This window comes from Pinus tabuliformis, chromosome 2_1 (genome assembly GCF_031772625.1).
Source record: "Pinus tabuliformis cultivar Carrire ecotype Pingquan chromosome 2_1, CPIR1, whole genome shotgun sequence".
In the NCBI taxonomy this organism is placed as follows: Eukaryota; Viridiplantae; Streptophyta; class Pinopsida; order Pinales; family Pinaceae; genus Pinus; species Pinus tabuliformis.
In genome coordinates this window covers 901,973,045-901,997,517 of record NC_142299.1, presented here as the reverse complement: position 1 = coordinate 901,997,517, position 24,473 = coordinate 901,973,045, and positions in this window count along the sequence as shown.

The window sequence follows — 24,473 nt, the reverse complement described above, 5'->3', positions numbered from 1 at the left end:
ACTCCCACAGGGGTTGTATCATTGGTGGAAGAAGCAATCCTTATTACTCTTGAAGGTTTGGAAGAAGTTATTGAAGACAGAGAGGAACCTCCAATCTTCTTTGAAGATGAACAAGGCACTCTTATGGTCTTGGGATCAAAATCCGGTATAGGAGGCGGAGGGGAAGGTAGCGGAGGAAGTGGAGGCGGAGACGAACCGACAGACTCAGATCTAGAACCATCAGATTCCGAAGGAGAGGAAGAAGATGAAGAGGATGAAGAGATGGTTGACCCAAATCTTGAATGGATGACTCAAGGACCATTGGCTCTCCTGGATGTTCTGCACAAGATGTCGAAGCGAGCGGAGAGAATGAACATCAAGTTTAACCCTGACAGTGCGGTGAAGGTAGAAGACCACTTAGACAACTTCTACCTATAGCTGCAGACCCTTGAGGTACGTTATGACGACATAGCATGTAGATTGTTTCCATGTACCTTGGATGGCCAAGCAGCTGCTTGGCATCACAGCCTTCCACCCAACTTATACAAAATTAGGGTTCTTTCAAACGTATGTTCCTTGAAAAGTTTGCTAATGACACGACTCCAGCCATGCTACTCAAGGAATTGGGAAGCCTCAAGATGGAAGGAAAAGAGAAAGTGAAAGATTTCAATCAGAGGTTTATGAGTATCTTGAACAATTTTGCAGCAGACACCGAACCTCATGACTCCTCACTATCAATTATCACACATTTGCACTTCCAACCACCATTGCACAGTTCGTTAAGCGAGCTACGAAGCCCACACTATTATAAAGCTGCGAAGAGGCTATTGCTGTTGAGGAAGACTTGTGCACCATTGGAGTCATCAACGATGACGAATCAATGAAAGACTCCTAGGATGCGAGAAGAAAGCCCCAAGCAACGACAAAAAAAGGCAGAGACGAGGAAGCAATTGACATTGAGACCCTCACTCACCTTGTCAAGAACTTTACCACCGAAATTTTCGAACTCAAGCAACAAAAGACAGACACATTCGTGAACAATCATCCACCCAGATAGAGACAAGAAAACAGTTCATCAACTGGCTCATCAAGCAATAGCTAGTTCGGTTCCAAATTTGCGCAGAAACCTATGTTCCAACTCGATCAATGCGCTGATCCTAAGTATTGTTCCTTCCATGGAGAATTTCACCCTGAGAACTCTTGTTCAGATTGGAAGTGAGTTGTTATTGTTGTCTATACGCACACACTTGATGCAGATGGTGACATATAGGAGCATCCAGAAGAATCTGATGATAATGAAGAGGTTGCACCTGATGAAGCACCAAGTTTTGGGCATGTGGTGAACGCATATCAATGCTCGCAAGTAGCCTCGAAGACGAACACCGAGAAGTAGCCCCAAAATAAAAATGATCATTACAATCTTAGGAGTAAACGGGCTCCCCCAACACTTGAGGAGATGCAAGAGAAAGTGATATGGCTAATAAAGAAGAACGATCCACCAACTACCTCAACAAAACAAACACAAAGAAAGTATGGGAAGACAGTGGTGGATAAGAACACATCCGTGAGAAGCAAGTTGCAGAACAATCTGCCTGATAGCACGAGCATCCGTTCCACCCCAGACACCTCGGTGAGTATACCACCTATGGATTACAACATAGTCGATGACATGGAGAAAACTTTAGCAAACATCAATTTGTTTGAGTTAGCCGAAGTCCAGAGCCATCAAGATATCCTGTTGCGCGCATTGGGACAAATAGAAATAGACAATGCGGCCTCTACCAGAAAGGGACCATGCACACCTCTCGGATCACTGTCCACTGTGCTCAATACAATTCGGATGGAAGAAGCAAACTTAGGTTTTCCCCCATTCCTCCTTTCATTTGAATTTTTCAACTACAATTTCCACAACTGTTTGGTTGATTCTGGCGCAACAACCAATGTCATGCCACTCTCCATTTCTAAGAAGATCAATGCACGATGGAGCAAAACATCTGCAAGAATCATCCAACTTGATAGAACATTAGTACCAACCATTGATAAAATACAAGACGTAATCATCCGACTATCTCATGACAGTCGAGTCCACCAGTGCATCAACATAGTTGTTGTGGACATACCAGAAGCATATGGTCTGCTGCTCAGCAGAGACTGGTCCAGCAAGCTAGATGGATAATTTTCTATAGACTAATCTCAATTGTGGCTTCCATACAAGGGCATATGCAACCAAATCCAGGTGTTATCCGAGAGGTATATGAAACACAATGTCACTCCCCTTGATAGCGAGAGCGAACCATTAGCCTTCAAAGAACTAATGTTTGGCAACTGCCTCCTGGAAAATACATCGGAGTGTTATCCTGCATGGCCTACTTCAACATCATCAAACAAGCAGTTGGGACTCCTTCCTCATCCAACTGAGGATAATGAAACTTGTACAATTTGTTTTTCTGTTAGTATAAGTAGTAGAAACAATGGTAGTAGCAACAATACCAGCATGCCAAACAGTCAATGTATAGACAAGTTGTGGGCCATCAGTCTTAGAAAATCATGAACACATAATGGCTTAAGGACTGAGTGTATCTCAGCCATTCAAAGTAATGAACCATGCATGATTTCAAGTTTTTTGAAGACTGAAGTCACAAACTATGATGCTGAAGCACTCGTGCTGAACACACGAAGGAACAACACCATGAACGGACAAATAAACTTGGGAACCCACTATGATCCAAAGATGGTCAATATCGGTACAAGTTACACACTACAGAAGCAACCAATTGTTGACCACTTGATTGAACGGTACCAAGATGGGTCTGCATGAGTAGATGATGACGTGAGAACCTATTGCACTCGAGCAATCCAACATAAGATTCTAGGTAAAGGAGGAGACAATCCATTGCAACAAATAACATGTAACACATACATGTTGTTTTTCCTCCTTTTGCCGAAAATATTGACTAACATTTTAAGTGTTTGGATTACTTGCAAAGTTCGTTATCATAATTGGTTTGCTAATTCAAATCTTGCACATAAAAAATCTTGGAAGATCCGCTTATGCATTGACTTCAGAAACTTGAACCCTTCCCAGGGTAAAAACAATTACCCCATGCCATTATCCAAGCCCATGTTGCACACAGTACCTGAGACAATAGTGTTGTCTTCACTTGAAGATTTTATGGAATGCCACTAGGTTCTGGTAGCGGAGCCCGGTGGACCAGCACTAGTCCACGTGAAACTTGGCTCACTATTGGCCGGATAAATCGATCTTGCGGGCAAGACCGATCTCCCTAATATCAAAGTATAGTCTAGCAACAAACAGACAAACAAACCTATCTTTCTCTAAACATATGTGATTTATAAGTAAATACTACAAAGGTGTTAAGATCCTACCTTAGATCCAGTGCTTGTTCGTAGTAGTCATCCTCCAGTCAATCGAAAGAGTTACCTTTGAAGACCTACAATCACAAACAAGCAAACATTAAATAGCACCCGCATAACAAATATTATAAATCATGCCTTTTATGGTGATCAAGGAATCCATAAAATAAACAATGAATTAATAGATTATTGAAAAAAACAAATATATTTGTATTAACTTTGAATAGTAGAAGAGCTTTACATCCTTTTTAGCCTTGATGTTGAACAAGTTCTTCCCGGGGTCCGAAACAAGAATTTCCTTTACTTTGACAAGTCTTGCACTCTTCCAAATGAGATACATAGAGGTATGTAATCTCTCCTCATAAAAACTCAACTAAAGAAGACTAAGTTCCAACAGCATTTTACCTCAAAAAATACTAAGCTTCTAACTCTAACCAGTTAACCAGCTCAATGCTTCTTTTTATAGTGCAGAGGAGGAGTTTATTGATCCACCTATAAAGGGATAGAATCGTCTTTCAAAGGAATAAGCTCCTCACATCAAGGGGTTAGCTCCTTAAGGTATGGGTTACATGAACCTTAAAAGAGTGAACTTGCCACCTCAAGATTCCTTCCAGAAGCTTCTAGAAATAACTGAAAGTGAGTTTTTTCAGAGTATACTTGCGCCTTTTTAACTTTTATGGGGGTCCGCACCTTTAACACAGAGACAGTGCGGTTAGGTGCGCCGGAGACATGACCATTAGGTGCGGGATTGTAGGTAAGACAAAGAGAAAGTGTGGAACCAGAGTTTTAAAATTTTTTGAGAGCTTTTCTCTTATTTTCAAGACTTGATATGAGGAACTGATGTTTTAGACTTGCAGAGGAGGAAAGTATGAGTGGTAATGAACTCACACAGATATCAAAATGTCAAGGTGACAATTTTCAGTGCAACACTCACACACGTATCATTTGCAATCACTTGATGGGAGGATTGATAATCTTCCTGTCAAACAACCAAGTCCTCAAACATTAGTTTAGTAGTTTGGGTCGTGCCCATGCCTTGTACATAGTCTGCTTGCTGCTTGTTGTTTCATTTGGTTTGCTTTGTTTATTATATTTGCTTTTGCTTTGTTTTATTCTTCTTACTATTTTTGTTCACGTGCATTTTGTTTGTTTGATATATTAATAGTTTTGTTTCCAGAAATAAGTGCTACCAACTACTACATTCTGGATTTTGAATAGAGTATGTGGCTGAAATTTCAAGAGATTTGTGACACTGTAGCACTTGCCTAGTCTTGTGTCCATTTTCTTTGTGCTTGGTTACAGTCTTTGGTTGATGAATTCCTAATGAAAAATACAAACCATTTGTAAGGGAAGCTTTGGTCCAACTGTGAACCTGTGTCCACACTGGGAAACCCCATGCCTGTACTTAGCCTTCTGCTCTATCTGTTGAATCTACTCCAATTAGTAGAAATGGGGAAGAGGAAAAATGTAAACAAGAAAACCTATGTAAGAGGTCTTACATGCTTCTCTAAAGGAACAACCTCTTCTGCTCTCAATAAGTCAAGATCCATCTTCTGCCCCAAAAATAAATAAGTGCCTATGCACAGTTCTCTTTAAAAATACAAAGGCGAAATAAGAGAAAGGCTTCCTGCGTAGAGAAGTGAAGCATGCAACTCCACCGGGGTACTGACTAGGCTCGTTGGTAGTGTAGCAATGTGTGTGTTCCTACGTGACTCTGTTGCGATATTGTTCAGGCCTGCTAGTAGCAGAGCAACACCAGAGATGAAAACTTAAATTCTGAAAATATTCAACTCACGAACTAAACTACCCTTCCTGAATTCAAAACACTAAGATCTAAGCTGAAATTTTGATTATGTTTTACTGACTTGAAAAAGGGTGAGCCATGTATGTCCATGGGGTAAGTGGGGAAACTGAAGTAACTTATACAACGATTCAATACTCCGTGAAAGACCAAGGACCTGTGCTAGCAACTAACCATAAAAAAAAGAAGCTGGAGTTTTACCAGTGTGTCGCCAAGTGTTGTAGTGCTACAACCACCCTCCAAAATTTTGGCCTGCAACAATTTCGAAGCCTCCCTTGAAGAGTTTCGCTTGATGACTGCACACACCAGGGTTCACTCTATGAGCTCGTGTGAGTCTTTACATTCACCTTGCTTGTTTATTGCACTCAAGTCTTTACATGTTGATGTCTAAGTCATGCTTGCGACCATTTTCTGGTTATGCTCAAAGTCTTTGCTTCGTATGTGTTTCTTGTGTTCACCATGAAAGCATATGTCGCACTCACACATAGAGTCACATTCATTATCGCGCAAGCATCGTCTCGATCATAAACGATCAATCACGAGTGTCGCTCTTGTCGCTTGCACTGTTAGTTAGTCATGTTGAACCATGTGTCTGGATGGTTCGGTCGTTTCATCATCAAGCCATGCGAGTGTGTGTTCGTATGATCACCTATGCATCTTTCTATTGTTCACACACTTAGTCATTTTTGCTGAAGTTCTGATGACCATACTCCTCACTGATAGCCGGACCATCACCCTGCTTTCGACTTGATCGACTCTCAACTAGACCAACACAGAAGCACTAAGCTAGTTCCTTCAAGTAGCGCTTCCCACAAGCAACTCAAGAAGCACTCATGTTGGGCATCCGGACAGTCGATCAACTGTTCATCTCAGAAATTGCGCAGTTCTCAAGAGTAGGCCTCCCATCAGTTAGCTCAACTTAGAAATTGTGTAGAGATGATCAGTAGGCTGATCTTCTGTCCTTAGTGCAGTTTTCCTAGCCAACAACAGACTGTATGTTCCCTCCAGGAATTGCACATTTTTTGCTGCCAGTGACCCTAACAGCCAACTGGCAGTTCCCTCTGGAAATTGCACAAGTTTGGCTACCAGTGACCCCAGAAGCCAACTAGAAGTTCCCTCTGGGAATTGCACAAGTCTGGCTTCTAGTGAACCCGGCAACCAACTGGTAGTTCCCTCTGGGAATTATGCAGTTCTGGCTGCCAGTTACCCCAATAACCAACTGGCAATTCCCTCAGGGAATTGCACAGTTTTCGCTGTTAGTGTCTTGGGAAGTTCCCTAGAAAAACTGTGCAATCCCTGCATGCTGACCCTTCATGCAACCCAACCTGTTCCTCTAGAAAATTGCAAAAATCTGGCTATCCATCCCCTGCTGACTTTTCATTCTGGAAAATGCACAGAGCATGCTTGCCTTCCCCTCCTGCAGCCCGAACTATCCCTCCCAAAATTTGCACAGTTTTGCCTCCCAGCCGAGCCATACCTTGTAGACAGTCATTGTTGACTCAGATTGTATGTCTCCATCCCTCAATGACTCTTGTGCAGTTTTTATCAGCAGTTGACCGAAGCCATCATCCTACATCACAACCCTGTTGCCTCTCCCAGTCACCTGCATTCAAATGATCATGTGTCATGGTAGACTAGGAGGTTTTGGATTTGATGTCATCTCGTCATGAGTGACTACAAGTACAGGTACACCAACAAACATGTCAAGATGACAAACAAGATGAACGAAGGGAGCACATGTAGATGGACAGGTTCACCAACAGACGAACAAATGAAACATGTGAAGTAGACGAATGCGATGAACATGCACCTTCGCAAACAAGTGAAACTGTCAAGCCTTCCAACATGAAAGCAAGGAACAACATGTTAGAGCTTCATCAAGCGAACCAAGGACCATCGAAGACTCCACACACTTCGCCATGTGGAGGTGAAGCTATGATACACCATGAAGACATCCATCACTCAACAACACTGTAGCTCGACATGCACTCCAGCAGCAACACAAATGTACCAGCATTGTCATGTCAAGTCATGTCGAGTCAAGTCATGAGTCATGTTGCCCACATCTCCACTATGGGCTTGTTGTCAATCAATGTGATGTAACATGGAAGTCCAAGAGACCCACTTGTTGAAAATAGAGTCATGGAAGTCGAAAAGTCATGGAATTTGAAGGGTCATGAGGGTAGTCGAATAACCACAAGGGTCAGTTTCACCCTTGGCTGTAAATATCCCCCTCATTTGTACATGAAAGGACTTTTCACCTCAGATCCTCCCACATAGCCCAGAGAGTCTGTAATATTTTCTTTGAGGAGTAAGTAGTAGCTCCAATGCCCCACTGACGTGGTTAGTGATATATGGTGTAACGATGTGTCTTGGAACTTTTGCTTAATTCAGAAGCATGTTAATACACCAACACGTTTTCGCACATGTATTGTATTTGTTGTAAGATTGATCTTTAACACTTGTAATGCATGTTGCTTTAACCTGTGTTCTACATCTGAACTGATTCATTTGTTGTAATGCATAATCTATTAATAGAAATGTGTTGTATAAGCTGTTAATGTTGTCTCGTCCATGTCGACTACTTTACCGAACATTAGACAAACCTTTCACATGAACCTTGTTATAACAATTGTTGCACTCATTCAGACTGATCCATGAGTTCTATACGTGTTATCTTACCTTGTACTTTGTGACTGCCGTATCCAAGTGGACTACTCAGTCGGAAGCTATGTATATACTTTTGTGTTGTGTTCCTAGTCAAGTTGGGACTGATCCCTTTCAACCTGGAACTCACCTTCACTCTCTTCCCCTCATAGTGAAAGAACCATTGGAACAAATACACTTCCACTCACAGGGACACGAACCTCACTTCTCGAAGAGAAAGTGAACCACTCTCATGTGTTGACAAGCAAGAGTTGAGGCAACTCCTTAAGACAATGGAAACTAGGCCATCATATCGGATGGGACTCCCACACCAAACGATGTGGGGTCTAATTGGGACTTCATACCGGGGTGATCCCTTAAATGTTGGTGGGTCCAACATCGTCAATAGAATGAATGTTATATGTTGACAGAATACATGGCCACTAACACAACCAACCCATTGGCAAAAGGAAGAGGGATGTGGTGTGAGGTTTTTAGAGTTTAGGGGCATTCACCGCCAAACTTCCCCTGATGTATATATATCAGAATTTTGTAAGGACCTTGTTTTGTAATTTCTATAGGTCAATGGGACATGATATTATCAATTGCCAAACATTGGAGCTGATGAAGGAGCACACTATGGATTCTTACTGTGTGTAATGAGGATATGGGCATGAAGTAATTGTGTAGTCATATAATCAACCTAGATCATATAACCAACTAGGAAGAGGTCAAGGAATGATGGGCAGAGGACCTACAGGACCAAGCCAAGGAAGAGGAGGATTTGGAAGGGATAGAGGGCCAATTATTTTATTTAATTATGGACAACTAGGAAATATTGCAAGTGATTTCCCTAATCCTTTTTCAACTTGTACTTATTATAGAGCACTTTACCATGCAATAGAAGATTATCCCTACTTATTATGAAATGACAAGAAAATAAAGGATATAATCTCTAGGTGATCATTGCTAAAGTATACAAAGACCAATTTCGTGTGGGTGTAGTTATGGGGGGGCACAAAGGCTAGGATGAATACAACAAAGAAAACCAATATAAATCAAAAGTGGCTAAGGAAGGTTGTAGATCCTCCACTAAAATTTGATCCACCTATTGAAAAGAAAACATATAAGGGCACATGCAAAGAGCTTTTTTCATCAAAATGGAATATTTTGAAAGAGGTTCTAGTGTACGATGTGCCTCCAATTTATGACTTAACAACTACCAGAGAACCTAAAGTTGGAAAAAGTCCTATAAAAACCTTCTTGAATTTTTTTTAGACCTAATGAAGTATAAAAATGCACTAGAGATGTTCCGCAAATTGATAGATCAATGTGCCAATGAACTAGAAGTAATTACAATGCATACCCTATGCTGCACATTTAATTAGTTCACACGTAAAAAGTAGACAAGTTGTGAGTTCATATTTAGTGTGCAGGTAGGTGATTATGATATGGACAACATTATTCTAGATTTGGGATCAAATAGAAAAATTCTACCAAAGAATACATGGGAGATGATGGGAAAACATAAATTTACTTGGTCTTCTATTCAATTGAGGTTGGAAAAAAATGCTGAATATTCCCCATTCACCAGTTGTCTAATGTGGAAGTGGATATTGATGGACTTAAGAGTTTTATAGAATTTGAAGTCATAGAAATAGTGGATGACATATATCCATATCCCGCGTTATTATGCATTGATTGGGAATTTGATAATCAATTTGAAAAAGAGGTAGATGGTATTTGAGTCTGGGGATGTCAGAGTAATTGCGCCATTGGATCTCAGGGAAGGGGATAGATACATGGATCTTGTATGTGATGAGATATATGCAAAACATTTAGATAACATTTAAAATATAACTACATGATAAGAGGACTATGTCAATCCTACCATAGATGGTGTGTTGAGATGGAAAAATATTGGTTATTTCTTGTAATATTATGAAGTTCCTTTTGAGAACTAGAATTTCATGAGGTATCAACTAGGAGGTGCGCACACATTACTCATGTAGTACACTGGATTGGAATTGATATGCAAGATCCTCTAAAAAAATATGCTTTATCTAATGTTTCATATTTTTTACAAGAATTTAAAATATATATACTTGATCATTTATGCTTATTAGCTTTAAATGTTGCTTTGATAGCAACTTCGGAACACTAGTGGGTTGGCCACAAGAATAATATTAAGACTTGGCAACAATGTAAGAATTTACTATGTATTCACCTTGGCTCAATATTAGATATTAAGGAGTGAACTATGCCATCTTGGATTATCCAACAACCCATCTAAAGAGTTATGTTGCTTCCTGGAATAGAATAAAGATACTTTAGGATGAGTGGTTCCATAGGTTTATTCATACTTTAGATATTATTCCTAAGAATTGGTATGGTGACCTCGAAGTGAGTAGAGGACTAGTAGAATTGGAAGATATGGAACAAAGTTTCAAATCCACATTTAGTTTTATATTTGAGGATGTTGCACTTAATAAATACTTGAAGGTCTTGAAAGAAAATATCTTTGTGCCAAAATGTTGGATTGTGCACAAGTTAGTACCTTTGTGTCAAGCTCATAAACATTCACAAAAATTGGAAGAACTTATGGAGTGCTACAATATTGTAGAAGGATTAGTTGATGATGATGAAGACCTAATAAATTTGAAAATTCTAGAAATAGAAGGAGGCCACACAGTATCAGGACCCAGGTAGGAGATAAAATACTATTCCAAGCCCATTACGACCAAGAAAGTGAATATTGGAACTATGCAAAATCCAAAATTCACCATTGTATGGGGATTATTGGGATAATGAGATAGTGGAAAAAGTGGTTAATTTGATGAGAGAATGCTAGGATCTACTCCCCAAAACGTTTCCAGAAATCAGGGGGATAGTAGGAGAATTGGGAGAAATGAAAATCCCCTTGAAACTAGGTGCTAAACTAGTTAAGAAGATACCTTACCAGTTGAAACCAATTTATAATAAGAAGGTGAAATAAGAGTTATAAAAAATGCTAGAGGTGCGCCAGTAGAGGAATTTGAGTGGATTATTCCTATGGTGATTCATAATAAAAATATAGGATAAATTGGAAACTATGTAGACTTGAGGAAGCTTAATTATGCATGTGTGCATGATCTTTCCCCGCCCCTTTTATAGATGAGGTCTATGTATATAAATAAATAATGGATTTTTTTTGTGTTGCGGAACAGATAGTTTTAAAGTTTTGTTGCAAAAGTAGTAGTTGTATGTCTTTCTACGGAAAATAAAGCCACTGCGTGAAGGGAAAGAATACACATATAATGATGTATCACACATATCTATTGTGGTTGTGTGTAGTGTGTGATGTTGGAGGAAATTGTGGCTAAGTGGAAGAGACCTATCAAGCATAAAGTGAAAAAAGGGCAGAATGCACTAGTAACAAAGGTGATCGTTGGTCACATTGGCAGAGTACTTGGCTAAATATGATTTCAAAGGACCCTTCATTAACTTCTATCATAAATCCGTACTAAAATCCAATGGTTGTCCATTGATTTTTCGATGAACTTACATAGGTACTCTGATGTAACGTGGATTCTAGTTTCTTCAGTGTAATTTTGTTATATAATTTGATGAACATGTTGTCCTTGGATACACTGGTATTCTAATGAACGTGGCTCCTATTTTCATTGGTGTTTTTTTATTAAATGACATGTCGAACATGTTCTTGATGGTTATCCAACACTCCTTTGTCGGATATCCTTCTCAAAATTAGTCATTATTTTTTACACATTATCGTCGGATATCCAACCAATGTTTTTAAGAGGGTTTTGGATATATGACAAACAATTCCATTGAGTTTTTGATTAAAAAAATGTCAGATAATCAAACAGAAGTTTTTCAGATATCTTGTTAGAATTCTCATTAGATATCTAACAGATATGTGTTCGTCAAATATTTAATGAACTGGTAGCTATTCAAAAATAATAGTCTCAATTTTCTCTATTTAAAGTGAAGTTTTATTAAGCTAATTTAGATGCCTATAAAGTTCTCTCAAGAAAATTCAAATTGTATAAAGGCTCCACAAAGTCAAATGGGAATTATGATACACTCCCAAATACCTAATGCTTTTACATCACTTATATAAAATGCTAATTAGTAGCACTCTGAATCAAATGGGTCTTCAACACAATAGAAGTAGATGAAAGTTATAATGAAATTACAAAACAATGATTTTGTATGGCTCCTAACATGAAAAAATAGGCTAGAAAGGCTTAAAGCTCCTTGAAGGGATATATTCAAATGTTTCTTGAAATGAAAATTATGATATTCATTCTAACGAGTATATCCTTTAACAAGATATCCATTTGGTGGAATCCAATTTTACAAAAAGAACATAGATAAAAATAAGGATACTATCCAAAGCAATCTAAGTTATCATGATCTCAATCCACCACAATCCATGTTGGCAAGATAATTTCCAACTATAAATATAAGTAGATATATTATCGAATAAACCTTAAAAATGGAAATGGTTGTAATAATACACAATATAATCAGAACTCAACGATGTATCTGAAACATATCAGTGAAATAAAATGAAAAAGTGGATATCACTGAAGGCTATCAAAAACATATGCAAGAAAGAAAAATCCATTATGCTTAACATGAGAGCCAAAAAGCTCTACAAAGTGGTAGACTAGTTCATTGGTTGCACCATCCAACTTTACAATTTTGCTTGTGAAACATTGAGCAACAACTAGCTTCATTGATAATCACTCCACCTCTTAACATTTTAAACAAATTGGCCCTTTGTATTTATTATCATTTGTATGGAACACCTTTAGATTTTACCATCTTTTTAATTACAAAATAATAATGAACTTTTTATACATTTGTGAATTAATCGAAATCATAGGCCAAATGTATACGCAACTCTTTTGTTATTCTCATGTGGAGAGAAATTAAATTTAAAGGTTGTTCTCAATTAACAATATTGCTAGGATTTCATTAGCATGTATGTACAGGTCTGGTCTATCATAAATATCTTATACTTACTATATTATCAAAGGTTGAAGTAACTTTTTTAAAACTAAGACTCAAATTTGGTCTCATATTTAGATAAGGATTTGCTCAAACTCAACTTAGACTTGGCTTTGAATCAAGTGTAGATTGAATTTTATCACTCAATTTAATAAAAATTTATAAAATTATTAGGATTCTAATGAAAAAAAATAAAACCAAGACTTGGATTTGGCCTCAATTGAGGATTCGCTCAAACTCGACTTGAACTTGGCTTTGAAATGGAAAAGTTTGAATTTTATGATTCAATTTACTCAATAATACATAAATTATTGGAATTCAAATGAAAATATTAGATTTTCAATATCCCAAACCATTATAGACAATATTCAATCTCTATTTTTTATATAACATGTAAGTATGAAAATATGAATATCACACCAAGTGAAATACTCATCTAAAACAAAATACTTAATGAATGAGGTTTTAAATGGCCAATATATTCCAAAACATACATATCCTTAATCAACATCACAAATCATCAAGCTCACCACCATGACTAGAAATCCACCACAAACACCCCACGAGGATTGCCAAACAATCTCCAAGCTCACTTGAAATCACAAATCTTCAATTCCTCTCCAAAAACTCTTAATGTTCAGAAATACCCATTGAGAGATATGAAAGACAAATAGAGGGGGAAGGTATTTTCATGAATTTATACTATATATGCATCACTAATGTGCTCTAATAGAAAATCGTGAAGGCAAGAAAACAAGAAAAAATGGGCCTCTAACAAAATTGGAATAAATGCTTAAATAGGGGAACAAAAATGTAAACAATCACAACAAAATGACAATTACTAATTTATATGTATAGATTCACAAAGTTAATCGGTCATTTTAAGTGCAAAGCCACACAATACATATTCACGTCAGACCTCGGTATCATATTGTTAAGATCCTCTTGAAATCCCTTTCTTATATTGGACCTTAAAAGGTTGGTTAATGTATTGAATTAATTGTCTACATAAACACAAATTCACAACATACAACCAAGTTGCAAATGATTCAATCAAAAGCTGCAAACGATTTTAAAAACTTTAGCTTAGAACAAATCCACAATATCATAGTGTAAGTATCAGATTCAGTCTAGGAAAATACTTAATTGAAGAAATCATTCAAATGAGGGTTTTTCTTTTCCTTACTAGCATTTCTACTTGATGTTGGAAATGTTTTCCATCCATTACTAGAGAATTTGAGTCACCTCCTAAGAGAAAGACTTGGGCCTAGGTTAACTTGGCAATAGATCTAAGTTGTGTTTGAACTAAAATACCTAGAAGACCTCACATTTTTTACGTTATGGATTTGAAGAGAAAAATGAAAAACCTAATGTAACCAAAAACAATAATTGAAGGATTAAATTACAAATTTTAATATATAATCCTAATGGAAATGAAACAATATTCCAAGGTTTATTACATGCCTAATACTTTTATGACATTTAATCCCCTACAGTTTCTTAGACATTGAATATTCAATTTCTCTGTCAAGGTCTAGGCTAAGAAGAGATGTTGATTTCAACTTTGCTAATGTCAGAGAATTGGGAATTGAGGTGCTAGAGCCCTATTATCAAAACACTAAAAAGTAGTCTAATAAAAAAGAACAAATATTTCAATGTAAATAAAAAATACAATTAAATTTTCGACGAAAATAACTTTCAAAATATAAATAGACCTTAGATTTTTCTCCAAAACTAAATCTTCTACTATGAAAACAAAACTCAATTCTTTCAATTTGTCCCATTCATTACATCTCATTCATAACATTGCTAGCTTGTTTCAAGAAAACCTACCTCATTGAAAAATCACAGGAATTGGATCATTATACTTTTTGACATCCATCCTTATGCATTTGGAGCAGAAAAAGTGGAGGAATCAGCTCACGGATTGTTTTTATTGGCGGGACCCAGTTTGGCGAAACGGGGTCTGAAACCTTCCGAGAGCGTTTTGAGGCATAAAATGACATTTTTTGGGGGTAAAACTTTGTCTCTAATGCGCGCCACCTTTTATGCTATTCTACACAAATAAATATTTCCAACGATGCAAGAGTCACGACAATCAAAGTCCGTATGCAAAAGTTATGCCACTAAGAAGTTGACCTTCCTGTTTTCACACCTATAGTTCTAGAGGATGTTGCATCAACCCACATTATTCATGGAAAAGGGGCTAGCCACATGTTTTTTATGTAAATGACTCTAGAAGGGTCTATTTTGTAACTTTATTTAAGAGTGATGTAGTCAAACTTAACCACTAGTAGGCTATCAGGTTGTGTTATAATCAGGCCACTAGGAGGAAGAGGCATTCCATTCTTTCGAGAGCATTTTGTTCCATAGTTGAGCAAAGATAGCCATGAGAGATAGGAGGCAAAGCACACAGAGAGGATCTATGCATTGTAGTAGCCCACGGGCCACAGACATTACTTCTTTGTATCTGCAACCATATTTTCAGACAAAGAAAGAGAGCGAAGCAGCCTCACCTTCCAGTTGGGTTTTCTCCCGAAAGGGTTTCCCAGAGAGCATATCTTGTGTATTATGTGTGTGTGGGATTATTTTTTTGTTATCTAATTTTTTGCTTGATTTACTTTTACATGCATGCACTAATTACAATTAATTTTACAGATCTAGAAATTAAATAAAACTGTAATAGTTTAGAATCTCAGTTTTTTAATATAATGTTATCAAATTTTTTGTGACGAACTGTTCAGTGGAATATCCATAGGGTTTATAGATCATTTGGTATTAGAGCAGGTTTCTTTGGGTATTTTGTGGATATTGCAAGGATCTAGATCGACGAGGCCAAAAAATCATAAAACCCTAATCATGGGCGACGAATCTGTAAATGAACCGCGTGATCCTGTAGAGGTGAGGTTTATGTGGCTTGAGGAACAAGTTGTGGATATAAACCGCAATGTAAACCTCCTCATGGCGGACCTAAAAAATAATATGGGGATATTTTGAGAAGAAGGGGGTTTGAATGTAGAGGAAAAATCAGAAGGGGGGTCAGGAAGATGTAGATAACCAGCCAAAGAAATAACCCAAAAAATATCAACCCAATTCAAGTGCCTGTTGAAGCCTCGAAAAGTGTTGCTACATCACGGGGGAAAACCACCTAGTCTAGACCTTGGTTAGCAACTCCTTTTCCGTTTGGTGTAGTGGCTCCAACTGGGGATAATGGGACCAGTTTCCCAAAATATATTTTTATAGTGTTGATGGGGTGATATATGGGGTAGCAGGGGAATGATTAAGCTAAGTATAATCTAATCTAAACTACTAAACACATGCATATATCCTAGTTTAAACACTATTTGGATATAAATATACCCAGGAATTAAATAAAGTATGCGATCTACAAGAATGTCCTATAGCAATTGGTAATAAAGATCATTCAACTACAATAAGAAGTGAAATCGTTTAACAATAATCATGTTGGATAAATAGTTAGCCAAAAATATTGTGAAAGATATATCGCATATAAATCGTTCATGTATTCAAAATAAAGTCAAAGCCAACATCATACAAAAGCGCAATAATGCTAACTGTAATTCAGACTTTCACACATAAAACAATTGAAAGAATAATTATTGTCTGATACATAAATAAAACAAAATCATAAGATAAAAGTACCATATATGACGAGTCTTACTCATGTGCTTCAGCAATATTGACCTAATTCCAATCAATCCAGCATATTCTAAGAGTACAAAAGTGCATTTCAGTAGAGCATATACGACATTTAAGAGAAAATAGATCCTATTCCATTCATTCCATTAGAACCTCCTCAAAGGTACAGAAGTGCATGTTTTGAAGAATGTTTATGATAAAAGTTTTGGACCCCTCTCCAAATGTACAAGTGGCTTTTAAATACTAAACTGTAGGTCCTAAAATAGATTATTACAAAAATAGTTGGGGAGGTTTAAATGACCTGCCTTAGATTATGCAAAAATAAAAATAAACTAAGTGACTAACTCCTTTGCATTCGATCACTGAGATCAAAAATATCTGTCATAGGCTTGAGCTGTGTCGGTTGGCCGATCCCAAATTTCAACTGCGCAACAAATATAGCATCTGTCAGCATTGGCACCATTTTTTGCATGGAAGTAGTTAAGCATCGCAAGGTCATCCACTGGCTGTATGGTTTCACTAAGAACTACCAATATGCTTCCCAATTTAGCTTGCCCATTTGTCTGATAACCTCCTCCTTTTCTTTTTCCGCCTGGCTCCACTACTACTCTAACTATTTGGCATTTGGAATAAATCTTGGTATAGACTTTGCAACCAGATTGGTGCCATGCAAATTTTCTTTGATGGCTTCTATGATGTTGTTTTTTGCTGCTGTCGCGATCGTCGTTTCCCTTTCTGCTTGCTTGAGCCGTGAATCCCAATCTGTGAACAAGATGTCTTTATGTGATTCCTCCATCTTTGGCAAATTAGCATTTCTCCCTTCTTTTGATTCTTACCAGGTGATAAAATCAGAAACCCTTTTATGGATTTCGTGATACTCAAGTCTCATGTCGACAACTTGGCTTGTTAGCTTATCACTGATCTCGTAATAAGGACTTATTTGCGAGATTTTCTGGCATAGAACTTCCTTTTGCTGCATTAGTTTGGAGTTAAGACTGAGTGCTTCCTTTATGAACTCATCGATTTGCGGATCGTCTTTATACTTATCTATCATGGTTTGTATCCGTGCATCTCTTTCCGCTAGGCTGTCTTGATGTTATATTTGTATCTGTTCAAATTCCTGCTGGAGTTGGGCTACTTGTAATTATGCTTGTTGATTGGATTTCTCCTGAGCTAATTTTTGTTCCAACAACATAATATTTTGTTCCTTTTCTCTAAGCAGCATTTGTACCTCTATCACTTTGTCAATAGTTTCTGTAGCATAGGCTCCTACAAATTGCGATAGCCTTGTGAGGTTTTCAGATGGGTCCAAGGGTAAGTCTTTCCATACAATGTCCATTGGATCATTGTAGGGAGTCGTATTAGCTGTAGTATCTAGCTCCCTCTTCTTCCTCTGTCACTTAACAACATCTTTGTGAGAAGGGCTATAAAACACATCTAATGGGGGAATTTCCTCAATTCTCAAAATAATTTCTGAAGTGGGAGTAGCAGGAATGAGCTCAACATCGTGAGTGCCCATAGTTTTCTCCACTGTTATTTCTAGAGTTTACTTGTGTTGTGGAGTCTGCATCTCATATGTGTGCTCATCTGTATGAAGCTTCTTGTTGAAATTATCCCATTCCTTCTCCAAATAAATAATTGGGGGTTTTGCTCACTGAGTGGAAGTAGAGTGAATTTATGCCTATTTATTTGTCGAGGTTTTCTCAGGTGTTTCTTTTGTAGTTCCGGTTGTGTCCCTTTCAGAATCTTTATTTTTTTTTTCCTCCCCCATTGTGAGACTGCTGCTCTGAGTGCTCTAACTCATGAGTAGATCTCTCCTGGGTCTCTACTTTAGAATTTTCTTCTGAATTTTCTTTGGAGCTGTCCTCCAAGCTTACACTGGGAGTTGGCTCCCTTATTGGTTCAATCTGTAGTAGGTCCAATGGGACCTTCTTTAATATCCTATTTTTGTACACATGAAAATCTTCAACATCATCTGGGGCAAAAAGTAGTGATGCCATATGCGTCACATCTGAAAATGTTTCTTTTTGTAGGAAGAGGTCATCGAAGGTGTCTTCCTCATGGGTGAATGGTTTCACTTTCACCATAGTAGTGAAGTCCTTAACAGTGCCATTTGGGTCATACTGCCTTCTTGGGAATGTAGCTAATTTCAGATATTTCATAATCTTTGCCTCTTTGCATGCATGTCCAAAATCATGTAGTGCAAATGCACCACATTACAATGGAAATGTAGGCCAAATGGCCTTCTTCTGTTCTTTCAACCCTTTGCTCATCCCACCTTCCCCTACGATTTGGTAGGCTATCTCCATAACCATTAACTTATTAGGGACATAGTATGGGAGGAAATGTGGTGAAGCAATGCTCCCAAATACTTTGATATAGGTAAATGTCTCCTCCCCAAACCATCTGGCTACAGGAAAAATATCCACTTCAGCTTCTTTGGAAAACCTAGGGGCGGTTGCGTTGTAGACTTGTTTATGGATGGGCAACATAACTCCTTGACAAATATTGTAAAAATGGGGGTGAAACTGAGACTCCCACAAACTCTTATGGTACACATGGATAGGAAGCGGGTCTTGCACAGTCCACTTCCATCCCATAATAGGAAATTTAGAGCTAAAACAGATTGCGTCCATTACAAAGGCACTCATGAAAAATGGGGGATAAACCCTTAAAGAGGGACTCCTCTTTCTCCTATACTCCATAATGGCTTTCGCCAAATTATTAGACAAAATTTGAGCCCAATTCATTATTGTTTCATTCAAAACTGCTTCTATTAATGGTAGCCACTTCGGGGAAAATTTGGTACTATCAGGCTTACCGAACAATCTACATAGCATGGTTGCTGCAAAACTATAAGGGGGAGAAATAGATGCCGTAGAATACATACCCATCTTATCCCATTTGATATTTCTTTCATTTTCTATCGAGGCCCGTGTAATGCCTCCTGGGTCTTCATTATCCTTAACAAATTTCTCGAGGAACTGTTTATTGTAGAGCTTTTATGGCTCTGGTAGATTGTACATAAGCCATAGGTTGTATGATGAAAAAGATCCGATAACCTCATGCCTGCTATTGTTGAACTCTCTATCTGAGACATCTACCACATCAATTATCCGCTTGACCATATCTGTGTATGGGATTATCTTCAGCCTTGCGACTATGTGGTGTAGAAATGAGCATGTTGTCTCGAAGTAAGAGGTGTCGGAGGAAACATGAGCATTGGCTGTGGCCTTTGCTACCAAAGGCCTCAATTTCTCTTCTTCTAACAAACAATACATGGCTTCCCATGTTTAATTTCCTCCATCTCTACTGCACGTAGTATCAGAGAATAGAGGGATCATTTCTGACTTTTCAGATGCGGCTTCCTTTCCCTTCTTTGCCATTGCTCCTAACGATTCTTGCTGCGGATTTTTCCTGAAATGAAGCGAAGTAAAAGCTATCAGATAGACACAAACGAGAATGAAAATAAGAATGAATGATACAGATAACCTTGAAAAGGTGACAACAAAGGATTTTTAATTAAACACAGGTGAAAAGATATCATATTACATCGAGCCACTTTTCAAACATAATTGCCATTAACCCACAGTAAATTCCCACTAATGTTTTTTATCACTACCTTTATTGCTCATTAATGTTTCGCATCGTAAAACGGGAAGAAAACTTTTTAAGGTTACAAGATTTGATTTGCGAAAATGTTGATTTTGCGATTGCGATGCAATATTGCAAATCGCATTATCGCATTTTGATTGTGCACTTTCTTTAAAGTTCCTTTCATTTTTGCGAGATGTGAGATGCGGGACATCCTTTATTGTTTATTAAAGCATAGCTTGTTTAACGGGATTTACCTTATAAAGCATTTTTCATTTGCATAACGGACTTAAGTGTTACTTTATAACATAGGCTCCAATCGGGTCCGGACTTTTATCGCATTTCACAACATCGCGTGGTTTGTAAGATTTCAAACCTTTCTTAAGTATTTCCGACGTGATGCAATAAGGTTAACCATTTCATCGCAATATCGCATTTTGCATGATTCAACATACTTCGTGAGGGTGCACCCTTTGTGAATTGCGATATGCGATATGGGCTTTATTTCAAGAGGAAATACCTTAGGACCTAGTTTTTAATGAAAATCTTAATGATAGCTAGGTTAGGCGTGATATTTCCTTTAGATCGCATTTAGCAAGTTTTGCTTGTTAATAAGGCTTTTGACACACTTGTTCAACAATATGCGAAAATGTGAGTATTGCAAGCTTTCAAAGGGTTTTGACTTGATATCTTGTTTTATTCCAAAAAATTTGAAAGAAAGTGTCTAAATGCTAAATTTGTTTTTTGGAAGGATTTTTTAAGGGTCCCCATTTATTGATAGAATATTAGCTATTATATTAATAAATGGGGGGAGTTGTTGAATAGCACAACAGTGTCATGAACCAATCCCTGTTTAAAGTGGAAGAAAAATTCAATATCAAGCCTACCACAATGAGATTGACGCTCTTAAGCTACACCACTAGTTGCAACAACCGAAAGTTTATTTCAGTGTCAATCAAATTGAGGAAGGGCAGAAGATCTCATTCACACGACTGAAATTGGAGGGCCATGCATTGACTTAGTAGGAGAGCCACATGGAAACCCTAAGGTTGGAGGGAGAACCTCTAGTGACTAAGTGGGAAGATTTCAAAACCCTCATTAAGTCACAATTTTATCCCATTTGGTATGTGGAATACTAGTGGATCCAGTGGCATTACGTTAGGCAAAATCTAGGCCAAAGCGTGCAGGAGTACACCACATAATTCAGAAATATGGTTATAATGTTGGGTATCTCTCCAAAGAACCCAAATGTACTCCTCAAGTATTTGGGGGGTCTACACCACCATCTGCGTGATAAGGTGATGTTGGTCAAGCCCAAAACAGTGGATGAGGCTTGTGTATAGGCACAGTACCTAGAGAACATAGGTCTCAAAAGAGCACAATTAAGTGGATCGAAGAAAAAGGAGCAACAAGACACTTCTAAGGAGGGGAAGAAGAAGAAAAAAGGGGGAAAAGATAAAAAGACGGAAGCCACATCACACCTGTGCAAAGATCCTAACAATCACTGCAACCACTACAACATTGATGGCCATACAGAGGAGAATTTTTGGAAGTTGCATCGAGAGATAAACCCGAAGAACAATAAGAAAGATAATAAGAAGAATAATCTCATGGCCAGTGATTCGAGAAACCAAGTTGAAAGCAGCTCAGACACGGATGAGAAGATGGTCTGTATATCTGTGCAGAAGGAGGTGAATCTGAGTAGCCTTCAGCAACAAGAAGAAAAGGAAATGACCAATCTCTTCCATGAAAAGATACAGGTCAAGAAAACGAATATTGATGCTCTATTTGACTCAGGATCGCAGGAAAATATCATTGTAGTAAATCTTGTCAAGAAGTTGGGGCTGGAATTTCGTTGTTATGGAACCAAAAAAAGATAGAAAAGATATATAAATGCCTTCAAAATAAGCCTCTTCGAGGGGGAAACCTCCTTTACATTACACAAATGAACAATTCTTGGATGATACAAATGACACGACCTCCTTTCTATATATAGGAGTCTAAGGGGTCATAATATAATCGGAGACGACATAACAATAATAATGTAAGGGCACAATAATAACAATAGTGGGCTTCTATGGAGCATAATAATAACAATATGGAGAATACACGGGCACAAAAATATAATAATGGGTTTGTACTAATAACAATAAGGGGTTACACTATTAGTATGGGGACCTAACTTGCCCCTCTCCTTCAAAAGGTGTTGTCCTCAACGCTTGAGCAGTTCTTGATGCTTCTATATAAAATTGTTGTCCTCTCATGTGGAATCTTCAGCCCACTTAATGAGGTACTCTGAAATTGATCGATTTCATAGTTGTCAGGTTCTTGTTTCTATGACTGCTCCAGGCTCCAATATGATTTTTCCTTCCTCTTCAAGTTGTGGCAATATTGTTTGAACTGGGATCTTCTACAACTTTTGAATGAGTGGCCACACTTCTTCTTCCTTCTTCCATTCATCCCTTGCTTCATTTATCCAATCTAGTTGGATAATAGAAATAGTACAAAACAATCCTTCCACATCCTCATCCTTTCTTGAGAGTGCATTTGCAACAACATTCTGCTTGCCTTATTTGTAGATGATTTCAAAGTCATAACCCAACATATTTATGACCCATTTTTTCTGTTCTTCTAAAGATAATATTTGTTCTAAAAAGTATTTAAGATTATCATGATCCATTTTTACCTTGAAATGTCTTCCCATTAGGTAAGGTCGCCATTTCTTAAGTGCATGTAGTATTTCCAACATTTCCTTCTCATAAATAGCTTGCTTGAGATGTAGCAGTAAAGATACCCAATCACCTACATCAAAACTTCTTTCACTGTGATGTTGATCTACTTGTTGTTTCATTTGATTCTGCACCAAAGTGGTGTTATCCTTTAAAAGTAGGAGAATTTGTTGTTGACGCTCGATGTGATCTTTCACTGCTTGAATCTTTTTCTTCTTGATATGTCCTGCTATCTTGAGAGTTTGAGCAGTGGTAATTTCTTCCAATGCATTACAAGATATGGTCGGATTCATTTCTTGATGCTCGATGTGATCTTTCACTTCTTGAACATTTTTCTTCTTAATATTTCCTTCTATCTTGATAGTTTGAGGAGCGGTAATTCCGGCCAACGCATTATAAGATATGGTCGGATTCATTTCTTCTTTCTTAGTGTGATCTTTCACTTCTTGAACCTTTTTCTTCTTGATATGTCCTTCTATCTTGAGAGTTGAGTAGTGGTAATTCTTGCCAATGCTTTACAAGATATGTTCGGATTCATTTCTTCTTTCTCTGGGGTTGGTTCCTGGTGTATATCCTCTTCTTTTGATGTTTCTTGATCCTTTTCTTCCTCATCTTCACAATCAATGTAAAATCATTTCTTCTCAACACACTTATGACCTTTAATGTATTTGTTATCACAATTGTAACAAAGCCCTTTTGCTCTTTTTTCTTCCAATTGTTGTGGTGTCAACCTTGTAGGTTGTGGAAGGCTAGGAGAAACAACACTTCCATATTTATAGTTGTGAGGGGTAGACTTCCTTGTTTCCATAATTTTTCTTTCCACTTTTCTTGCCAACCTGAATGCCCTCTCCAATGAATTAGGTTCCCAAAGATGAACCTCATGTTGAATGTTATCCTTTAAAGTCCCTATGGAGACATCAATCCTCTGTTTTTTTGGAATATCATTTTCCCTTATATTCAATATTTGAAAGTCCTCAATGTGCTTTGCAATTGAACACTTTTGTTTGAGATTTATCAATTGGCTAAAGAAGGTGTTTCTCTTTGTATCTTCATAATGTGCTGTCATTTCCTCCGTGAAAATTGACCACGTAACAAGTGGTTTACGAGAACAAAGCCCTTTATACCATAAAAATTGATCCGGTTCTAAATATGAAGATGCAATACGTACCTTTTGTAATGGTTTCACCTCATATAGATCAAAATATTTCTCCATCTATAGTATCCAATTTAACAGATCCTTGCCATCAAACTTCCTCATATCACCTTTTCTTGATTTTAGGAGCTCGATCTTGAAACAACTGTAACTTTGTACTTTCAGATCTCCAAGTTTGAAATTGTGTCCTGAAGTAGCCCTCTGAGTCCTGTTTCTAACCCCATAAGTCTGATCAAGATTGGATTCTGCAAGGAAGAGTTATGTCAAATCTCCCACGATGACCTGCTTATATACTAGTTCATTAGAGCAAACTTGTACGAAGTGCCACGTGTCACTGTTTCAACCTTACGATCTGAAACCGATATACAGAAAACTAAAGTCCATCCTCTTTCTATAAATTCTTACAAAATTTCCATATGATGCTCGCAGAGAAATTTATGACGATTTTTCCAAGGTCACTTGTTTGGAATGTAATTCGGGAGTATGAAAAAACCCTAATTTCCTCAGATCATATCTTCGT